General features: G+C 43.8%; 1 long non-coding RNA gene across 1 annotated transcript in view; it reads left to right on the forward strand.

The window, feature by feature from the left end:
- Positions 1-453: 453 nt before the first annotated feature.
- The window catches only part of LOC135210341 (uncharacterized), an 84,292-nt gene continuing 67,620 nt past the window's right edge, over positions 454-17,125 (forward strand). The window contains exons 1-2 of the long non-coding RNA XR_010313501.1: positions 454-756; positions 1,594-1,659. This is a non-coding gene — a long non-coding RNA (uncharacterized LOC135210341). The remainder of the gene's footprint in view (positions 757-1,593; positions 1,660-17,125) is intronic.

Consider the following 17,125-nt stretch of genomic DNA (forward strand, 5'->3'; position numbering starts at 1 on the left):
AACAAAAGTAAATGTTATATTAAAAGAAAAATGTTAAGAAAAGTTACAAAAAATCAAGTTATACAAAATCATACTAAAGGACAGGCAAATGGCTCACAATTATTTATTCCAAAATAAATTAGGAAATTTCTTTACAATTTTGGAACATACGTCATTTTTCAGAAAATAACATACTTGATTTGTTACATCATCTATTCTGGGGTTACGAAACTGATAATTTATTACATTCCATAACATAATGTTGTAAAGTATGTTTCCGTAACTCACCGCATAATTTACATTTAGAGTTTTCATCATCAATGTATTCCCAAGAATATTTATATCCCAAACTTAACCTCATTATTAAAGTATCTAGTTTAGACAATGCCCTACGTGTCGGTACTCGGCAACTTTGTATTGTTTCTTACGGATCCTTGTCAACAGAAATCACTGCCACGCCCACTAAGTAGTATGTGTAAGTATTTGTCATTTCTTGGTGTTCGTGCGTAATTGACGCATACAAATTCTTGACAATACGTGTTGCATTCTTTTTAAGGAACTTTTCACTGAGTTAAGGTGCGGTGTTATGTGTATTGTGAAGGACATGGCCGAGTGTGTTATGTAAATTATACTTAGGCTAAATGTTTGATCGAGTGTGGAAGGTCCGGGAAGTTTATACTAGGTAGTAGGCCATGTGTAAGCATACATCGTAGGTATAGGCAGAAGCTAACGAGAGCTCGGGATTTATACGCGAGAAATTCTTCCAGATACTGAAAGGTAAGAATTGGTAATCGAACTTTATTTTATCGTAAATTTATTTCCTGCCAGAAATACTATTAACCTACATTCTGACATTTGGCTTATTCAGAGTGTAAGCTTTTTGGTCGTAATTGCAGATAGAAATCACACTATTTTTGTGGAATATTTACATAGCTAGCTACCCTATGTCTCATCGACTTCTGGTGTTAAAAAGAAAAAGTCAATATGGTAGATCTATATAACTATGTAGTAGGTAGTAGTATTCCGCGGCGAGCTAGACTATGGTAGTTGACGTTTTTCTATACAGCTTTACCTAACCTTGGCCGCTGGATCATTACTAGTTAGGTAGTACATGGGCAGGGGCCTCACCTTTCCGTTGACCTTCTTTCCTTCACTGGTAGCATGTAGTAAATAAACCTGTGCATTTAAATTTATAGGCTAGGCATCATTGTTTTGAAAAGTCCATACATTAGGCTAGTCATTAGCTAGCATAATACTAGCCTATACCTGTAATCTGTAATAACTAACATGAAATGTAGGGTAAAAAACCACATGGTACAGGGGTGGACCATGTACGATCAATGTGTACAACCCAAAGAAAAGTACATTATAACGCGTCCTGACAATTGAGTAGAGGTCTTTAGCTCCATTTCTCACCAACAAGAAGTCGGGTCTGATGCCCATCTCCGATGTCAGGACGCGTTATAATGTACTTTTATTGAGGTTGTACACATTGATCGTACATGGTTCACCCCTGTACCATGCGGTTTTTTACCCTATGGATAATTTTAGTCCTTTTTTGTTACCTATTGAGAGAAATAATTAATAACATGAAACGTGTTTATTTCATTCCAGTGGTCTTTAATCAACAAAAGTCCCGAATGTATTTATTAACGATGGAGTGGATGCAGAAAGAGACTGGTAAGTGTGAGAAATCCTAAAGTTTCCTTGAATGCCATATTCTGACCTAACCAGACCTCACCTTCCCAACCTCACTTAAGGTGCCGTGCCCAAAGCTCTATTTTGTAATTGAAGAATGATTGCATAATGGCAATCCTTTAATCATTAAACAGCTTCCCTTTTCTCGTTTCATATTCTCATAAAATGGTAGTTTCACAATGTATGTAAATATTGCTAATACTGTACCCCTTTGAACCCTCGCAGCAAAGTAGACCCACTAAAGGATGCCTGGTCCTTATTTTGTTGGAAGCTTCACCCACTTGACCCCTCCTACCCAACCTACCCCTGGGCTTGGTAGTACTCACTACTACACGGTTATCTCTCGTATATTGATGACCTCCTCGAACAACTGACACCAAGTTTTCTGGTGCCCAGCACCAGTTTTTTGATACACTACTGTTCTTTTGTGGGTAATTCTGCTCAGTAACTCTGCACAGACTACAGGGAACAGTCCCCCAAATATGAAAGCCACTAAGGATTGGGGTGTCAAATGTATTTTGCTGTGTTTAGTACTTACCCCTGGGGTTTAATTACAGTCGGCCCCCCAAAAGTAACGTCAATTTCTTAATAAGCAACCCAAATACCACAGGAAACTGTAATTTCCAAAGAAATACCCAACGTGTAGTTATTACCTAGATTTGCTTCTTTTTTTTAATACCAGTATATAATTGAATACCTGCCTCCAGTCTTTCAAGTTGCTGGTGCCCAACTCAGTTCACCAGGCACCCATTTGTCAGTGTCAACCATGAACCTTTTTAGAAGCTGCTGCCTCTTACTTTAACAAAATCCTTGTAGGATTTAGGCATTTGACTAGTTGGAAAGGGATTGAGACAAGCGCCTCTTATCTTTCCTCCCCCTCAGTCTTCGGCAGAACTATGCCTCTCTGTCGAAGAGTGACATTGCCTTGAATTGTCTCTTGAGCTTGTCCTTTGTGGACAAGGACAATGGAGATTTTTTTTTTTTAATGATTTCTGCTCTTGCCTTTGAATCTCTTGAAGGAAGAGCTCTGGTGCTCCTCCCTTACTAGAGGACTGCACATCAACATTCATCCCCGTTATTTTTGCCTCCAGAGCTGTATCACCTTTTCTTCTGAACACTCCGTTGCAGGAGTCCTCTGTTTTGGTTTTCAGTCGCAGTTCTCAGATTTTTCAAGATTTACTGGCTGCCAAGAGAGTATTCAGACAGTTCGCAAGTGGCTTGGTATCTTAGTGGATGTGCTTACTGGGGACTTCATTGTCCATCAAAATGTTAGCCAAGGTTAGACTTCATAATTATGAGTGTCTTGCATTTCTACCCCTTTTCTTTTTTCTAGTTCATAGTATTCTGGCGCATATAAGGATTTCTTCATGGACTAGGAATTTTCATTACATACTATACTTGGTGTTTATTTTCTACTGACAGTCCTCGTCGGTTGATAAACTTTTTAAAACTAGTTTTTATGCATGACACTTACCTGGCAGGTATATATATAGCTGTATTTTCTGAAGTCCGACAGAATTTAAAAAACTTCCGACACACGCAGTGGTCGGCCAGGTGGTTAGTACCCATTCCCGCCGCTGGGAGGCGGGTATCAGGAACCATTCCCATTTTCTATTCATAAATTTTCTGTCGCCGGTACTGAAAGAAAGACCTTTTTTGTTTTTCAGTACCTCCGGCGTTAGGATTTTGGAAAACTTCATTTGCCGCTAAGTATCCTAATTGTCTTTTAATTTATTTACTTGGATTTGTGGCTAGCATAACTCTATCTTAAATTGATTTGAATTTGATTCATTTTTGCATAAGATATCTGAATCTAGTTAGGCTAGTTTCAGAGGGTGTTGTCTGCAAAGATAGGGTGTGGCTACCGAAAGCTTCGGTAGTTCCGCACTTGGGGGGCGCAATTAATCAGTAAACATGTCTATTTCCGTAAGGAAAAATATGATTCGTATTTGTAGCAATTAATCAGTAAACGTGTCTAATTCCGTAAGGAAAAGGTTTGTTTAGTATGTACGCAATTAATCAATTACGAAAGTCAGGGTAGTGATACTGCTAACCTTCCGGTAGACTTTATTTTGCCTAACGCTGTAGTATGGCCTACGGGTTATGACTATGTCTGCGAGAGGTGATCGCTCTCCTTCATTGTTGTGAAGAGTTCTACTTCTGTTTTTGTTACGCCTAACCCTGTAATGTTGCCTTAGGGCCCTAAAACAGTGTCTGTAGAGGTTATTGCCCTTTCGCTTATACTATTTCGATTCGTAACTTAGAATCGAAAGTGCTTGCTTTAGAGAGCAATAGTGAAGTGGCTAAGTGCAGTGACAGTGCCCCTTGTGTAGTGGAGGTGCGTCAGATCGGCCTTATAACGCCTCTAGGTCTAGACCTCTGTCGAACTCCCAGAACCAAGGGAGAGGGCATGTCGAAAGCCGAAGGAGGGTTACAGGGAACCCCACCGATCTGGCGTGCCTTCGGCAGTTTCTGATGAAAATCCCCAGACTGCCAAAGTGCGTGCACATGCACGAATCCTGAAGGATTGCTTCTCGTCCACCGAGGCATCCTCCCCGCACAAGGGTTGGAGCTCTCGGAAGGACTCGCGCCCTCTAAGAAGCTTTATAGAAGAGGACGCTTCACGTCCCTTCTCCCTCGTTATGTGTTTCAGTGAGAAGTAAGAAGGCGAAAGTTGCCTGATCACGTGTACTTCTTTCCACCAAGAAATAGGAAAAAGAAGGCAGTTTCTCTCGCTTGTTTTGACGCCTGTCAGGAGCGTGACGCTTTTCTGCACGCTTATTTGGACGATCGGCTTGAACAGGACGCTCGGATGGACGTACTCACCAGTGGACGCCGAGCGTCCTCGCCAGTGGCCGTCCGAGCGCGCACCAGGACGCCGAGCGTCCTCGCCAGTGGACGCCGAGCGCGCACCAGGCGCCGAGCGTCCGCGCCAGTGGACGCCGAGCGCGCACCATGTTTCTGTTGAACTCTTCAAGCTCTTGTTTAAGATTTGAGCCTCAAGAAAGTGAACAGAACTTCGTCTTCGAAACCCAGCAAGACCTCGGGTTTCGTGAATTCAAGAGGTCTCTGTCAATATTATACTTGCTTTTTGCAAAGGTGGATGGAGTTAAGGAAAGCTCAAGGGAAGATCTCGTTTTCTCTACCTCAGTCAAGACTTTGAGATAAGACAGTTACGGGTTATGTAAAGGCTCGACGTCCTGAACGTCAGGATTTTCGGCAACATTCAGTAGGATTCTTGCAAAGGCACTCATCAAAAGGACGCTCTTCAGGAAAGCGCAAGACAGGACTTCCTTTGCCATACTGCCAATAAATTTAAAGCTTTTTAGACCATCTGAAAGGGTTTTTCAGATGATAGATTTTGTTAGTTTCTAGTCGAGACTTCCATGCCGATTGAGCATCGTCGTTCTACCTACCGTAAGCCCAGTCCTCTTAACAGGATTCTTGTCCCTTCCTTGTTTGAGACTGGGAAATCGAAAAATAAAAGGGCTCGACTTCCTGGATTACTTTTGTTTTGCAATTCATTCGTGACTTTCCCCCATTGACAATATACTATCGTTTTGTCAAGTAAGTGGGTCTCCCCTCATTGACAAAATATCTCTCTGTACTGTTAATGGGTTAGTTCTCATTGACAAACATCTCATTAACTTGATATTGCGTAAGCGAATAAGGACAAGGTTCGGAAGAGCTCTCCTTCCTCATTCGCAGACTCGTACAAGAAATAGACTGGTAGACTACGTCAATGACTTCTTATTTGTCCAGTATCTTAACCCTCTTAAATCCGGAGCCCTAAAAATCAAAACGTCTCCCGTATGCCGGGCCTGGTTTGGAGTGAGCGCGGAAGTGGAAAAAATAATTTTTTCAAAAAATTACAGCGCGCGTACTTTTGAAGATTAAGAGTTCATTTTTGGCTCCTTTTTTTTGTCATTGCCTGAAGTTTAGAAATGCCAACCATCCAGAAATGAAAAATAATATCATTATCATATGTAAATAATGCGATATATGGTAGCGAAAAAAAAAATTCATACATAATTGTATTCAAATCACGCTGTGCAGAAAACGGTCAAAGCTAACCAGTTACTTTGTCCTTTTTTGTCTTTTTTTTGCGTTGTATTGTACACTAAATTGCAATCATTTTGATATATAATACATTGTAAAACAATAAAAATAACACCGGAAAAATATTATCACAAAATGATGTACGAATTCGTAACGCGCGGACGCAAAAAAATATTTTTTTCAAAAATTCACCGTAATTCTAAATAATGTTCTAGAGACTTCCAATTTGTTTCAAAATTAAGACAAATGATTGAATATTACGATACTGTAAGAGTTTTAGATTAGAATTGCAGATTTCGACCATTTCGGACGAGTTAAATTTGACCGAATGTCGAAATTTTAATATATATATTTTTTCATATGCACATATTTCGAAGATGGAAAAAGCTACAACCTTCAATTATTTTTTATTGTATTCTTCATGAATTTGCGCACATTTTGATATATGAAACTCTATAAAAAGGCTAATATGAAAAGGAGCAAATATTAGGATAATGCCATGTACGTATTTCGGAGACTTGCGGCCGCGAATCGGCGCGCGGAGTGAAGGTAAATATATTTTTCAAAAATTCACCATAAATCACAATATTGTTTTAGAGACTTCAAATTTGTTTCAAAATGAAGAAACATGACGGAATATTACTAGGCCGTAAGAGTTTTAGCTTACAATTGCGTTTTTCAACTATTTCGGTAGAGTCAAATTTGACCGAACGTGGTTTTTTTTTTCTATTTATCGTGATTTATATGCAAATATTCGAAAAAGAGAAGCTACAACCTTCAATCATTTTTAGTTGTATTCTACATGAAATTGCGCACATTTTCATATATAAAACTTTATGAAACAGCTAATTTTAAATGGTGCAAACATTTCGACAATCGCACAAAAAAATTCTGATTTTTTCGGAAGAGTTACCGCGCGAACGTAATTTTTTTTTTTTTCATAAATTCACCATAAATCAAAATATTGTGCTAGAGACTTCCAATCGTTGCTAAAATGAAGGTAAATGATTGAATATTACTAGAACTATAAAGAAAAAAGAGTTTTAGCTTACAATTGCGTTTTTCGACCATTTCGGTAGAGTAACAAAGCTGACCGAAGTTGAAATTTTTGCACTTAACGTTATTTATATGGAAATATTTCAAAAACTGATAAAAGCTACAACCATGGGTTGTCCTTTTTGTTGTATTGTGCATGAAATTGCGCACATTTCCATATATAAAAACTTTATGTAACGGCAAATTTAAAAGGGTGCAAACATTAGGACAATCGCACGAAAAAATTTAAAATCGGAAAAATAGCGGAAGAGTTATCGCCACGAACGTAAGGAAAAGGTTTTTTCATAATTCACCATAAATCGAAATATTGTGCTAGAGACGTCCAATTTGTTGCAAAATTTAGGCAAATGATTGAATATTACTATAATATAAGAATTTTAGCTTACAATTGCGTTTCTCGACCATTTCTGTAGAGTCAAAGTTGACCAAAGGTTGAAATTTTTGCACTTATCGTTATTTATATGAAAATATTTCAAAATTGATGAAAGCTACAATCATGAGTATTTTTTAGTTGTATTGTGCATGAAATTGCGCACATTTTCATATATAATACTTCATGTAAAGGATAATTTAAAATGGTGCAATAATTATGTCAAAGTGACGAAAATAATTTCCGAGATGTGTCACTGATACTTTTTTAGTGCGATAAGAAAGAAATTCGCGCTTGCGCGCTGCGTAGCGATTGTAAACAAAACAACGCCTTGATCCGTGAAACTCCCAGCATCCCCCAAGGCGCGTGATACAAAAGTTTTCGGCTGGTAGGCCTATAGTATTTTTCGCGAATTTTTAAAAAAACTTTTTTGAGCCGACGTATGATACGTCCAATCGGCATACGGGAGACATTTTGACTCGACGTTTAATACGTCCAATCGGCGTAAGAGGGTTAAGAAGCTTGAGCTGTCTGCTTCGATTCTCTAAGTTTTGTTCATGAAAACTTGCCTGTCAGATATGTATGTAGCTGTATTTCCGAATTCAGCTATATATATTTGTCTGCCATGGTTAAGTATGAACAAACTTTATTGTGATATAATAAAATTTTTTTGCCTGCGTTATTTACTACTGGTTGGTTCAAGTCATTACACGCTTGCTGTAGTTACCTCTTCGGATGGCAACGAGAGGTCTATTGTCTACTATTTTAAGGACATTTAATCGTCACTCCCTGCAGCCTTCCAGGAGTTTCCGATTTATCTTTTACCGTTGTATGGTAGTGTTCTGACGACACAAACGCATCTATATATTTAGCGTTTTCTGTTTCGCTTAATATACCGACTTGAGAGTCTCTTTTTGTTCAAAAAATAACGGACCTATTTCTTCGTAGAATAGGGTAGCTGGCAACCCAGACATAAAGTTAAGAGACGACGTTCGTAAGCTGCTGGCTGCTGCTGTGTCGACTGTCCAAGTTCCAACCGAGCCAGTAAACAGATCGTGCGCGGTCATGCGCGTAGGTTACGTCTCTCTCTCCTGCGGGGTTGACTGACTAACCGTATCTCTGTGCTGGCGGTTACGTCTCTCCTGCGGGATTGACTGACTAACTGTATCTCTGTCCTACAATCACGGACTTTAGCCTAAGATTGAGGGGATTTCTTACGTGAATGAATAAACGTTGCATTAGTTTTGCCTTACTATGTTCAACAGAGTTTATCTCTTAATCCTTTCGGTGCTCGTCTTACCGCACGGTATAGAACTACGAGTCTACCGCAACCATTGCACTTTTATATGCTCTCCTGCTTAGGCAAAGCGCAGCCTTATAGGGAAGTAAGCATACTCGGGGGGAGGGAATGGATGAGCTTGCTGGGGACCATTTCCTTCCTGAAGAAGTTTGTTTCCCTGAATAGACTGCAATTCAGACCACAGTTTTTTACTACCGGAAACTGAAATATTATTCAAGATCTAGGAATTATTCTGAACATCTCTCAGTGCGTCATGATAGAAAAGGAGGTGCCGGACATCTGGATAGTGTTTCAGATGTCCTGGATCTTAATCTGAAAGAAGTGAATGCAATTCGGTCGTCCCTGCCAGTCCTCGAAACGAGTTTTTTTGGAACCAGTGGTCCACATCAACTCTGATATTCACAGCTCTCTCATATCTTAAGAAGTATCTTCTCTCGGTCCCTGCTCGAGTTTACGAGAAAGAGCCTATTATAACAACAGGCGTAGAATGTAACGATCATCTAGAGGTTCGTTACAGGATTGCAAAAGTCCGTACGAATCGTCTCGATAGATTACTAACATGCTAGGTATTTTAATTAAGTGGTGTTCTTTTTATGGTTGTCTGAGAGGGTTATTTCCTCTTCAGTATGTGAAGTGTAATGTGTTACGTTAGCTTTGTGTGTGGTTCAGGTGGTCTAACTATCCTAGCATGAATGCCCCTGGTAAGAGAGGGCTAGGGTTTCCTGTCAACAAATTGGTCACGTCCAGTTGTCAGACCCTTGTTGTTAGCTTTCTCAACAAACAGGTCACATCCTAGTTGAGAGCTACTAAGGTTTAGCAGGCTAAGAGGCAGGACCTACGAAGTCAGCTACCTTAGCAGGTAAGGAACTTAATAAATAATTTTAAAAATTAGTTAATTTTTGAATTATGACGATATTGCTGTCTGTGACCCACCTCCAAATGTGTCATCAGCTATATATATACCTGCCAGGTAAGTGTCATGCATAAAAATGATATTGTTATGATACATAAAGTTTTTATGCATACTTACCTGGCAGGTATATATAAATTAAATTCCACCCTCCTCCCCTCAGGAGACAGGGTTCAGAGAAAATCTGAGGAAAACGGGAATACTAGTTTCCAAGTACCAGCGCCATGGGAACGTGGGGGTGGGAGATCATCCTGAACTACCAGTGGTCTAGCGGTTGCCGAGAGTTTTGAAAATTCTGCCAGTGCGAACAGACACAGAGAATGTTTGACAGATTTGCATCTGTCAAACAACAAAGACCTTCACGATCATTGAGGTCTGTGGAATCTCGATTCTAGCTCACCATCTACTTTTTGTCTCGCCTGTTTTCTCGGAGTCAGACAGTCGTGCGAGATCAGGCGACATATAGTAGCCCTGAGTTTCTTATTGACGAAGTCGATTGCGGACGACGTTGGGTTGCGTTGATACACCCCCAAGGTTTGCTTAGATTGAATCGCCCAGGCAGTCCAGAGACACTCATCCTTCAAGCTAAGAATAGTGCCTTTTGGTCTTCCAGGGGTACAGCCTTGCTGTCCTTGATTCGTCTGAACTGGTCCAACTGGTCGTTCACCTGACTTTAGTACAGACTGTGCATTTCCGGATCGAAGCTTTCAATATGGAACTTAGACGTATCTGAAGTTCTTGATGTCAAAGCATTCGAACCTCTCCTGCCTGTTAACTTCTTGTATGTGATCAGGAAGGCCTTCTTCTAACCACCCTAGATATGACAAAGAGGGTTAGTGAGATTTTAAGCCATCGTCACAAGTTTTGGCTTTAGAGAACACAAGGAGGTGTGCTCTCTAAGCCTTTCGTTATGGCCTAAGAATGGAAACCCTTTTTGTCCTTGGGCCAGGATCTTGGAAGCAAGGATGGCACAAGTTAGTGGGAGGAGCCAGAGAGAGTCCTGTGCCCTGTCAGGTCTCTCAAGTTTTATCTACTTAAAATCAAGAAAGTCGAAGTCAGTCGGCAATCTGCAGTGTTCCGAAAACGACCAGACTTGCCCATATCGAAGTACACCGCCCTGGTTTTAGGGTTAAGGAGTTCTTTCAAAAAAAAAAAAAAAAAAAAAAAAAAATGCTCCTTCATTGTGTTTGCACAAAGATTTGAAATCTTTTTTATCTGAATGCTCACGAGGTGAGGGCGCGGCCTCGGAAGCATTCAACAGAGCATGGCCACTCAGCAACATCCTGAGTACCTATATTTTAAGCGAAGGCAACTCTGGGTTCACTTCACCCACTCCCTGCGAGATGTGAAGATGGAATATGAGATCTGCTGCTCGCTAGGGCCATACGTGTCTGCAGACACAATCTTGGGGCTAAGAAGTACTACTCATCCTATCCTGTAGAAAATGGTTAGGAAGAGCTCTTAATTTAGTTGTGGAGTCCGCTGACAACGGCGACTTCTTAACTCTGAAGCCTTAGTTAACACACATTAACTTTGGCTAGTTGGTCAGGTGGTGATATATATAATTATATATATATATTTTATTTTACTTCTTAGCCCTCATGGTATGGTCAATATGGTCCTAGTCACATTGTGGTCACGCCCCCGTTTGACAGTATCATCTGGAGTGCACCAGCTTTATAGGTCTCTACCTCGCTGGCAACTCTAGTAAAGCAGAAGCAGACTTGGGTGACAGTAATCACGAAGTCGGCTATGCTAACAGGTGGAACCAAGATGTAAATCATCTGCATGCATTTGTCCCAAAATCCTTCTATTCTGTCCCTTCCCACCTCCAACGGTGGGGTTCAACTATATATATATATTCTGACAGGTAAGTTCATGAGCAAAATGATATTTTTGTACATGAACTTCCCTGACAGATATATCTTAGCTATAGTCTCCGACGTTCCCGACAGAATTTCAAATCTCGCGGCACACGCGACAGGTAGGTCAGGTGGTCTACCTTACCCAAAGCCGCTGGGTGGCGGATGTACGAACCACTCCCGTAAGCTTGTCAGATTTTTCTCTGTCGCGGGAACGATAACAACTGTTGTCGGTGTCCTCTCGATAGTTTTTCGATTCTCGCTTGCCTGGAGTTAATTTGGACTTCTTTTGGTGACGTATTCGCTTTGTTTGGCTTGGCATACGCTGATTGTGGACCGGTTTGTTTTGATTTGATTTTTTTCCTTTCGATGTCTGATCTAGAATCGGTAGTTTAAACTTCGGTGTTGTTTTAGGGTTTGCGTGAATGAAGGATGTAAGGTGAGGTTGCCGAAAGCTTCGGTAGACCCCCACACGGTTTGCATGAAATGCAGGGGGAATGATTGTGCGTTTGTGCTAACCCTTGTAGTGAATGTAAGGGATTGAATGAAGAAGAATATAAGGCTCTCTCTTCTTATGTTAGGAAGTTGGAACGTGATAGAGTGCGTAAGGCTTCCTCTAGAAGTTCTAGCAGATCTAGAATGAGTGAGTTGGATGTGGATCCTAATAGTACTAACGTAGAATTAGAACCTTGTCTTCCCTAACGTTGCAGCCCCGGCTTCCCCAGCAACCGAAGCCGGAGATTCGCCTTCGGAGGCGGCAGCTCTGAAAGCCAAGAATCGTTCTGTGGATCAGAAGATTCGTCAGTTGGAAGGTAAGGAGAGTGTTAGTGATCAGTGCAGTGTCCCCAGTGTTGTGGAGGGTGCGTCTGACCGGCTCCTTAGTGCCTCTAGGCCTAGACCTCTTCCAGACTCCCATTCCAGTGGAGTAGGAAAGTCGAAAGCCGCAAGGGAGAGGGCTAGGGAGAGCCCCACCGGTTCAGGCGTCCCCATCGGCAGATCCTGAAGTACGCTCCCAGGCTGCCTCGGATCGCTACAAGAAGGAGCTCCTACGCCAATGCTTCTCCTCTTCGTCGTCTCCCTCTCCGAAGAGAGGTTGGAACTCCCCGTGGATGCGTCGCGCCCGTTGAAGAGGGCTTGGAAGGCTCCCTGCAGTCCTTTGGCTTCTAGTCCGGGAAGTTTTTCCCGGAAGAATCGGCGGTGGAGGCGAAGAAACACAAGAAATCCTGTGATCGTTCTTCTTCTCTACGCGCTCGCGCTCAGGCGCCTTGCTTCCGAGGAAGAACTAGAAGATTCTCCTACGCGAGTACTCGCGGGACTTCAAGCTCAGATCACGGCGCTAGCAGACTCTCTAGCAGTTAGATCACGTAGGAAGAAGGACGTTTCTCTTCCGATCAAGGAGATCTAGGCCGCCAACGCTCTTCAGAGGATCGTTTCTCCTTCATATGGGGATGTTTTCGTATGAAGTGGGGGCTCGCGTGAGCGCCCACCCCTCAAGCTCGTCGGGCGCGCCCTCACTCGCGTGAGCGCCCTCGCTCGCCTGGCTCTCTTTCAATTTCAAGGCGCCAAACATCGGTAGGACGCTCTATGGAGAAAGAAGTTTTTTTCTCCAGATTGGATTCCCGCTTCCGGTAAGCGCACTGCACCTGCTCATTACGCGATTTCTTCAACTCCCTCGCGTGAGACTTCTCCTCAGCAGCCTCAATATTATAGAAGGACTCCCTTATACAAGTAGGTGGGCAGTTCTTGTTCCTTGATGTCACTCTCCTCGAGTATCGGATCGTGACTTCTCTCTGACAGGCATCTAGAGTCTGGTAGGGAGTCGTGTGCATGATAGAGACGGCCATACTGTTAGCCGCGTCCCCGCAAGGTAGGCGCCAGATCCTACTGCACATAGCTCTCTAGTAGGCGCTCGTCTCTTTTAAGGCGTCATACTCCTGATTATTCTCCTAAGGCAGACAACAAGAGTCTTTTCAAGCGCCCTTCTCCGTGTAGGCGCTCTCCCTCCGCTTCTAGGCGCACTTCTCCTGACCGTTTGTCTCTTGGTAGGCACCAGGAATCCCGGAAGCGCCTTCTCCAAGTAGGCGCTCGTTAGTTTTGAAGCGCCCTTCTCCTGAATGTTACCCTCTTGTTAGACGTCAAGAGTCTCGCAAGCAGCCTTCTCCTAGTAGGGCGCATTTCGCCTTCCAGTCGAACTTCCGTTGATCGTACGTCAACTGGACAGGTATGAAGAGCCGCGCAAGCGCTCTGCTCTCGATAGGCGCTCTTCTCCTGGCAGCCGCTCGCCTCAGGATAGGTGCATAGAGTATAGTAGGCGCTCGCCTCCTCGTAAGCGCCCTGCGGATGTTTCCGAGAATTCTCGGAGTAGGAGCCCTACCTCTCCTTCGGCTGAGATTCCTTATACCTCGAAGAGGAGTCTCATCGTAGACTTCCCAGATCTTCTCATCGTTCTCCACAGTGGATGTGAACTCTTCTAAGAGAGGGCGTTCTCCAACCTCTCGCTCAACTCCTGCTAGGATCCCTTCGTCACCTAAGGATCTTCCGCTCACCTCGCAAGACTCCTAGAGGTTCGGATGAGGAACCGAACACTTCTGCTGCTGTCTCTTCGTAACAAGAAGCTTACAGAGCTACTTTTACAAGTTTTTGGGGATTCCCTTACGCCTACGGCTCCTCCTTCTCCTCACTCACTTTTTCAACGGCGAAGACAGCGAAGAGTTCTTCTTGTGTGAGGATGAAGCCAACTCTTTCTATGAAGAAGGCACTGAGGAGTTTTTGGTTCCTGGATGGCTTCCAAAGAAGAAGCGGGGACGATGTTCGCTTTTCCTCCTTCGAAGTTATCAGGACGCGCTGGTTTCTGGTACGAAACAGGAGAGCCCTTAGGATTGGGTCTAACCGTCTTCGGCTGATTCGGATTTTTCGGCACTGGTAGATTCGACAAGGAGAACTGCCCTTAACTCTGCTAAGACGACTTGGGCAATGAACGAATTGGATCATTTGCTCAAAGGTATGTTTAGAGTGCTAGAAGTCTTTAACTTCCTTGATTGGTCGTTGGGAGTTCTAGCCAAGAAAATTGAAGTGCCAGAGTCAATTTCACCAGATGATCTTATGTGTGTTTTGTCTTGGTTATGGACAAGTCAGTAAGGAGACGGATCGAGTCGGAAATCGCCTCCCTTTATGGGGCCGGCATCGTGAAGAAGAGGTCGGTTTTACTGTTCCTTCTTAACGAAGTCGGTCTCCCATGCTCAGAGGTCTTCTTTGCTGTTTGGCTCCTCTGTCTACTCAGTTGTTCCCGAAACATCGAGTTGCAGGACATTTCGAGTCACTTTCGGCCAAAGCCACCCAGGACCTTTGGCACAGTCGGCACGAAAACCTCGCCCTTCTTTCCCTTCCAAGGCTACGAAGGAAAGGCAAGTGTTTCGAGAACCCTTTCGAGGGGCATCTTCATCCAGAACTCTACGTTGAGAGGTCGTAGACCTTCAAGAAGGGGTAAGACTTTCGCCAAGTCTGTTAAGCCCCCAAATAACTTGCAAGTCCTTCAAACAACGGTGGGCGCCAGACTCTTAGAGTTTTGCAGAAGTCTGGGCCAAAAGGGGCGGATCCTTGGACCCTTTCTATTTTGATGAGAGGTTACCTCATCCCTTTCGTCGAAAGACCTCCCTTGACGACCATCCCAAGGGAACTGACGGCCAGGTACAGAGACCCCATCATGAATCAAGCTCTCCATCTAGCAGTAGATCAGATGCTGGAGAAGGGGGCTATCGAACTAGTGACAGACCATCATTCATCGGGCTTCTACAACCGCCTTTTCCTAGTTCCGAAGTCCTCAGGGGGATGGAGACCGGTGTTGGATGTAAGCGCCCTGAACTTCTTCGTAGAAAGAAGTTCACGATGGAAACGCCTTCATCAGTGCTGGCAGCGCTTCGTCCAGGGGACTGGATGGTTTTCCTTGGATTTACAGGACGCTTACTTCCACGTACCGATCCATCCTTCCTCGAGGAAGTTTCTCAGATTCATGATGGGGGGGAAAATTTTTCAGTTCAGGGCTCTGTGTTTCGGCCTCTCGACGGCCCCTCAAGTGTTCACGGGGGATTTTGAGGATGTGGCTCAATGGCTTCATTTGAAGGGGTGAGGATATCCATGTACCTCGGCGATTGGCTAATAAGGGCCCATTTCAGAAGATCGTTGTTTGAAGGACTTACAAGTAACTTTAGAATTGACGAAGGCTTTGGGACTTCTCGTCAATTTCAGTGAAGTCATCACTATTCCTTAGCAAGAGTGTGTGTATCTCGGGATACAGATGAATCTCTACTGATTTTTTCGGGCTTTTCCCCTCGCAGGAAAGGATAGCCCGAGGATTCGAGAGAGTAACAACCTTCTTAGGGAAAGAAGTATGCACAGTGAGGGAGTGGATGATCTGCTGGGGACACTCTCCTCTCTGGAGCAATCGTTTCCCTAGGAAGGTTGCACCTGAGACCGCTCCAATTCTTTCTTCATCGGAATTGGAGTCGTCGTTCTCAGATTTGACGTTCGCCCTGTCGTTATCCCAGGACATCAAGAGACTCTCTTATGGTGGACAGATCCCAACCTCTTTGCGAAGGGACTGTCTCTTCAATCACAGACCCCCAACCTGGTGTTGTTCTCCGACGCGTCGGACATGGGTGGGGTGCAACTCTGGGAACCAACGAAGTGTCAGGTACCTGGTGGGGACCAGGTAGCCTGGCACATCAACAGAAAGGAGTTGATGGCTGTGTGGTTGGCTCTGAAGGCTTTCGAGCCCAAAGTCAGAAGATCGGTAGTGCAGGTCAACGCGGACAACACTACAGCTCTGGCATACATCAGGAAACAGGGGGGGACGCATTCCTTCTCCCTGTACGAGACAGCAAGAGACCTTCTTCTGTGGGCAGAAGAAAGAGGAATCAAGCTTCTCACCAGGTTCGTGCAGGGAGAAAGGAATGTAAGAGCAGATCTCCTCAGCAGGAAAGATCAGGTCCTTCCCACAGAGTGGACCCTTCATCTGGATGTATGCCAGAGCCTGTGGAAGTTATGGGGCAGGCCACACATAGACCTCTTTGCCACGTCAAGAACAAGAGGCTGGATCCTTACTGCTCTCCGATATCGATCCAGAGGCAGTAGCAATAGATGCTCTTCTTCTTCTAGACTGGAACGGACTCGACGTCTACGCGTTTCCCCCCTTCAAGATCCTGGGCTAACCATCAAGAAGTTCGTAGAGTCCGATTCAACGAGAATGACCTTAATCGCTCCCTTTTGGCCGGCCCAAGAATGGTTCACAGAGGTACTGGAATGGTTGGTGGACCTTCCAAGATCGCTCCTCCCGCTAAGGAGCGATCTACTCAGACAACCCCACTTCGACAGGTACCACAAAAATCTCCTCGCTCTCAGTCTGACTGGTTTCAGACTGTCCAAAGTTTGGTCAGAGCGAAAGGCTTTTCAGCGACAGCTGCTAAAGCAATCGCAAGAGCGAGGAGACCTTCCACCTTGCGTGTATACCAGTCAAAGTGGGATGTCTTCAGCGTTGGTGCAAGAGGAAGAACATTTCCACTTCCAGTACCTCTGTGACCCAAATTGCGGATTTCCTTATTTTCCTCAAAGTAAGAATGTCATCTGGTTGTGTCAACTATTAAGGGATACCGCAGTATGTTGGCGGCGGTATTTCGGCATAGAGGCTTGAATATATCCGATGATAAGGACCTGCATGATCTTATTAGATCATTTGAAACCATTAAGCGTCCTCATGTAGTACCGAACTGGAATCTAGACGTAGTCCTCAACAATTCCTTGGATCGTCTAGATTCGAACCTCCTGGCTTAGCCTCTTTCAAGATTTGACGAAGAAGGCTATCTTCCTTTTGGCCCTAGCTACAGCTAAGAGAGTGA

Source organism: Macrobrachium nipponense, chromosome 39, assembly GCF_015104395.2.
Source record: "Macrobrachium nipponense isolate FS-2020 chromosome 39, ASM1510439v2, whole genome shotgun sequence".
Lineage (NCBI taxonomy): Eukaryota > Metazoa > Arthropoda > Malacostraca > Decapoda > Palaemonidae > Macrobrachium > Macrobrachium nipponense.